The 6036-nt window shown below is 40.3% G+C and overlaps 1 protein-coding gene across 1 annotated transcript in view; it reads left to right on the top strand.

The window, feature by feature from the left end:
• The window catches only part of LOC139644409 (junction plakoglobin-like), a 52412-nt gene extending 52335 nt beyond the window's left edge, over positions 1-77 (top strand). The window contains exon 16 of the mRNA XM_071519762.1: positions 1-77. This exon is cut by the window's left edge and continues 38 nt beyond it. The gene's annotated coding sequence lies outside the window, so the exon portion shown is untranslated.
• The last annotated feature ends 5959 nt before the right edge of the window (positions 78-6036 follow it).

Raw genomic sequence — 6036 nt, 5'->3', positions numbered from 1 at the left:
AAGAGCGAACCGCAGGAAGAAAGACTGGACGAATGGGCGGAGGAGGAAGGAGATGAGAGGTTTTTAATCACCAAGGGAATCAGCCCTTTCCTGGGGGTTGAAAAAAGATCCCATTTGGCAATCAAGAACTGTTATCGAAAGAGAGATCACTTATTAAAAAAAAGGTTTATTGTTGCTGTAAATGAAAAATGTTACTTTGTTATAATGTTTTACTGTGGGGTTGGAAGTTGGGGGGGGGGGGGGGGGGTCTGAAATTTTAAGGTGTTGTTACGTGGGTAACTTTTTGAAGCAGTGAAATGAGGCAACATTGCCTTACTTTTACAGTTTCAGCTGACGATCCGATCTAGAGCGACTTACTATGAGTGAACAGGAAGGGGTTTTAACTATTAACAAGCTCAGCTAATAATCATTACCTGAAATGATTGATGATTCAACATCTCTAAAAACATAGAGAATCCAGTCCAGAAAGTTTTAGCATTTTGTCAACAAAGGATTTAAAGCCAATTACCTTGTATCTTTTAATCAGAATTAGTTAATGGTGTAATGTAATGTTATGCTATCAGGCATGATGTAATAAACAGGGAGGTATAACATTTTGGAACAAAACCCTTCAATACTTACAGTTGTCATTGAAGAATTCCATTCCAAAATATAATAAAATAACATGAGTTTTACAAAATCATTGCTAACATCACAATAAAACTCATTATGCAAATTTATTAGCTGTTGCGAGACCTTTGCTTGCAGAAAAAACACCAACACTTTAGAGGAATTTGGATTTTATTTAATTTTTTTTTTTAGAAAATATTGAGCTCTGAACATTAGTTAACATTAAAAAAATAGATAGTTGCAGAATAAAGTCCTTCACTTATTGGCAATACTGCCGATCTCCATTGCTTCCAAATGTTACTTGTGTATCACAGCCTTTAGCTGCTGTCTTTTAGATGTCTCCTCTGTGTATTGAACAGTGCACATGTCCCAGGGTGTCCATGTGTGGTCGTTGCATGGCAGTATATCGTGTGCTCATCGAAATATTCCTCACCTTTACATACTGAGAAAAAGACACCCGGGTTTTGGAAGCCCCTTGTTGGGAGCCATTTTGGATTACACCGGCCATTTTGAAAAGCTCAACGCTGGATTGGTTTTGAAGCTGCTCAGCTGAGGCGGAGCTTACATCACGTTGGACTGCAAATCCCATCAGCCTCACCTTCACCAAGCGGATATTCTGGTCAAATGCTCAGTCCACAGTTAATGGACTACAAATCTTTTCATCGTCTCAATAGACTACAAATCCCACTAATACCCAGTCCCACCATCACCCAGGTAGATCAACCTGACAACATGTCTCCTGTCTGAATGGACTGCAGCTCTCCAGTCAGCCTGCCCAGCCCTTCTTAGATGCCATTTAATACATTGAATCATGAACTTACACCAATACTAACATTGTGCTTTGACATAACGACAAACAAAATACTTTTCTACTGGTCTTCACCACATTGTGCACATTATCATCATGAAAGAGGTGATTTTTTTTTTCTTTTTTTTTTTACCTATAGTATGTATGATTGTGTGTACGTGTGGCGTTTGGGTGGGTGGGGGGGGTGGGGTGGGGGTGGGGGGGGGGGGGGCTGGGGGGGGGTGGGGGGGCTGGGGGGGCTGGGGGGGGTCAGGTAGATGATTGCACTGCTGAGAGACGGAGGCAAAGCTAAAGAAGAGAAAGCGCTAGAGGGATCACAGGGAAGGAAAAGTGACCAGTAGTGCCCCCTGCTGGTTGTGTTTATTTATAAGAAGATCCTCATCCTCTTTTTCCTATTGACAAAATCATTTCTCATGAACCAGAGCAGTGGATTTGAAGACATACGGTTAAAACCCTTAAACTACAATGATGTTCCTTGCAATATATCACTATAGAAACTCAATTTTGTCTTCAGGCAGCTTGCAATTACTTGCAAGTTGCCTAAAGACAAACCGATCAATGAAGATGGGTTTTACATGGAAATTGAATCACTGTCATGTTTACTATATAATAATATGTAACTTAATTTTATATCAAATCCCTTATAGCAATGTCAAACCTTTCTCAGTGAGCTTTGAACAGTACCACTAGGGGGCAAAATGCTGACTTTCCTTCCCCATAGAGCAGAAAAAATGTGGGTGTAATGAAAGAGGGGAAAAATGCTAAGTAATGAATAGGCATTGTGTAAAGAGGCAGGGGGAGGGGTGAATGCCAAAGAGATTTAATTTGTGATGATAATCATATTGCGCCTGTTTGTTCTTGTGTAGCAGAAAGTGGAGCGTTCTTAGGGACAGGTAGGCAAGACCGTGTACAGTTTGGGGACGAGGGCTCAAGCAACCACAAACAAACAAACAAAGCAAAACAAAACAAAACAAAAGCCCAGCGCCTGCAGTTGTTTTGGGAGGGGTGGACAGGGTGTCCCCCTCTTACGCATTTTAGGCATTCAGGTTTCTTAAACATTAGTGAGCAGGCAGGGGTTCAGTGTCTTGCTCAAAGACACTTTGACAAGACGTATGGACTGTTGATGGACACACATTGGAGGGATCTAATCTACCACCTTTTGGGTACTGGACTGTCTCTCCCATTCCCTGGGCCACCCTGCTTTTTAAGATTATTTTTTGGGGTATTTTTTTTTTGCCATTATTAGAGAGTTGAAAGTGGAAAAAGGCAGGAAAGACTGGGGGATGACATGCAACAAAGGTCCTGGGCCAGATTCAAACCCAGGACTTCGCGGTTCCTTTGCGAAGAGGCCTAAGAGTAAGAATGGTACAATATATAAAAATTACATCAAAACTGAGAAACATTATCAATCTTGGGTAGCAGGGGAGTCTAGTAAAAAGGGAGACAGTTCTTCTGCCTGAGGATCCGGGTTCAAGCCCCCATAATGGCAAGCGTCCACCTTGCTGAAGTGTCATTGAGCAAGAACGCCTGAATCCCTACCAGCTCCAGAGGTTCTGCACCTGACCCTGACCGCCCTTTTGAGGAGGGCAAGTGAAAAGAGAATTTCTTTCTTTAGGGATCAGTGATTAGTAATACTATGATGTAATACTAATCCCAGTGATCAGGGATTTGTATTACGTTAAAATATAATAAATAAAAAGCAAACAAAGAAACAACATAAGATTAAATAAGACTAGATGTGCCAAGTGGTTGCTGGGCCATAGTGAATGGATTATGTTAAAATATCCACCAAAAATGTCCTTTGACATTGCTGAGTGATGAGCAGAGCCAGGAGCCAGATTACCCAAGAAGGTCCAAATAAAGAACTACAGCAAGTGGATTGAAGGGAACTTCCATGATGTTGAAGATAGGAGCTGCTCACACTATTGGTTCACCTATCCATAATGTTAGCTAATGTTAGCAATTAGCAACTTTACGACTCAACCAGGTCTAATTCTTATTCACTGACAAGTTAGTAAGGTATTAGTATTATCGTGGCATTATGCTTTATATCTTTAGTGGCGCTTCTTTGACAGTCAATTTATGTTAATTCTGTCTGCTAGTTAACACTAGGTGATTTTAGCCGGTTTAAAACGTATACTGTTATATGGTATCATTGTTTGGAGATAAATATAACATTAACAACATAAAGTAGCTGAGTGCTACTATCTATCATGATGAATAGGTGAACTACTGGTGTGAGAAGATCTTACTTCAACATCAAGTAAATTCAATTAATTTGCTGTAACCTTTGGCGTCAAACTCTACTCAGCTCTCGATGATATTGAAAAGAACATTTTGGTGTATATTTTACATTTTTTGTCCAAAGACTGGTTGAGACCGCCATTGTTAACATCCGCTTAAATGTCTTCCGCATTGTGTGTCCCACCACAAGTATGTAACTCCCTCAGCGGAAATAAATACTTCCGCTCTACCTCTGGCTTCTTTATGCTAGCCAAAGCGAGCAAGCTCACAAACCTTTCGACTGCTAATTGACATGGATAACACCAGATTACTATGGTTTACTGCATATCACCGACACCCATGTTATACACTGTCACCATTACTGGCAATATGGATTTAGGAGTCTGAACTGTACAAATATGACAAAACACCCAAGCTTTTGTTTATGCTAAGCTAATGTAGCCAGAACACTCCCCTTTTTGAAGCAGCAAGCCAGAGACAAATTTTGCGTTCACATCATGTCGGATTGGGGTAAATATGAGCTACTGACTGGGAAAAAATGTTCATGCAATTCATGGCGCTGACACCATGAATTGCAGAAATGTGTCAACACAGGCAGTAAATATGGCAGCCAATCCATCATTGCTGGCAGTCTTAGAAAACAAAAATCTAAATTATCTAAATAAATTCACACTAATACAGTCAACCCTTAGGTATGAAGGTTTTGTTTTATTTGCTGGTCAATTTTAAATTCTTAAATAAAAATGATTTCGGATGTGGATATTCCAACAGGTTAAACACACTTCCAAGTTGTAGCAACGAGATGTCGTCCTGCTCTTCCGCTTCTTCCGATATGACGTGACATGACTCAAGCCATGCCTATGGGCATCACAAGCCCTCTCTGATGCATGCACCTCTCAAAATGCTTAACACCTTTTAACTTGCTCAACTCGGAGACAAAGCAACCTCTTGGGCTGTTCACCAGCTGTGGCTACTGCCACCTGCTGGCCCAGCTGAAAATCAATAGAAAGAAATCAAAAATGCGAGTGTTATGGCTTGAGCCCCAATTGGACCCTTATCTGTGCACGAGTCTCAAAGCCAGAGAGATGGGGGAAGGACTGAGCACAGGGGGAGGAGGAGACTGTTGGTATGGTGAAAAGTATGAGTTAAAGTTTAAAATTGATGCTGAGCAGAGTTGGCTGACTTCACATTCAGATCAGGAAAAGAAATGTTCATAAAATTTCAAGTACTATAAAATATCTTTTGAAGGAAAAGCTTCATATACTGAGCAATGTGGCAAGTTGTGATTGACAGTGAAGGCTTTGTGCTCCATAATGCTTTGTGCTCCAAAGTAGTGAATCCACACGAAAACAGAATTCACATTGGAAGTAGAGCAGCTCCAGGATTTGTATCTTGATGACTTCATCTAAAGTGCCTTGGTGCTCTTGTTTCTCACTTTGACCTTTGAATCGTTCATGATCTCAATCAAAATTGAACTGTCTAAGGTTATATCGTTCAAAAGTTCAACTGCAGACAGCTTTCCACCCCGACAGACAAGGAAACAAGGCAGCAATAGTTAAAAAAGGCCACTCAGTAAAAACGGAGTGGCCTCCCAGTGCGTGGTTTCTCGAATTGCTGCCAGTTTGTACGCACAGTAAGGCCACAGGGAGACAAGACAATGTGAATTCTGTAAGAGCATGCATTCGCCTATAAAAATGTTAATTTTAAATACTGCCTGAATTGAGTGAGTCAGCCACTACCCTGCTGCACAATCAAGCGAAACAAAGTGTTACGGAGAAGAAAGAGAAAAGGACGAGAGACAGTGTAGAATACGTCTGAGGGGGAGATATTACAAAACAGAACAATGAATATGCATTTTTACAAAAAAGAAATCAGTTTTAAAGTTGTTTTTTTTTCCAAATAAATAAAATATACCCCATTAAGTTGCCTGTGCTTCATGTATACACTCCGTTTGATGATTTTCCGTTTGATGACAGATGATTTCAAGTGAATAGTGATACAACTCTCAAGTTCTACTCTTATTTATATCCTATTTTACAGTGACATATCCTATTACTGCTTGTTTACTAAATCAAACCCAATAGTATTTGTTGATGACAGTAGTTGTTTCTCTTTAACTTTAATCACATAGTATTTCCCAAAACTCTCACTGACTCTTTGACTGACCATCCTTGGATCAAAAGCTCAAATTTCAGACTGAGAAAAATGTGTTTAGGCTAGTAGAAGGGTGTCAGAGTATTAACATGCACAGCTATCCAGGTGAAGTTGTTTTTTGTTTTTTTCAAATAAATAAAATATACCCCATTAAGTTACCTGTGCTCCACACATCACCTTTTCTGGCCAAGCGATTCCCCTCTCCTCATCAGTCTCCAACT

This window comes from Centroberyx affinis, unplaced genomic scaffold (genome assembly GCF_046629955.1).
Source record: "Centroberyx affinis isolate AG114_WGS23_722 - 3 ecotype Tasmania unplaced genomic scaffold, CSIRO-AGI_Caff_v1 ptg000060l_1, whole genome shotgun sequence".
In the NCBI taxonomy this organism is placed as follows: domain Eukaryota; kingdom Metazoa; phylum Chordata; class Actinopteri; order Beryciformes; family Berycidae; genus Centroberyx; species Centroberyx affinis.
The sequence above is the reverse complement of the archived record's forward strand: the minus strand, read 5'-3'. Positions and strand labels throughout refer to the sequence as shown.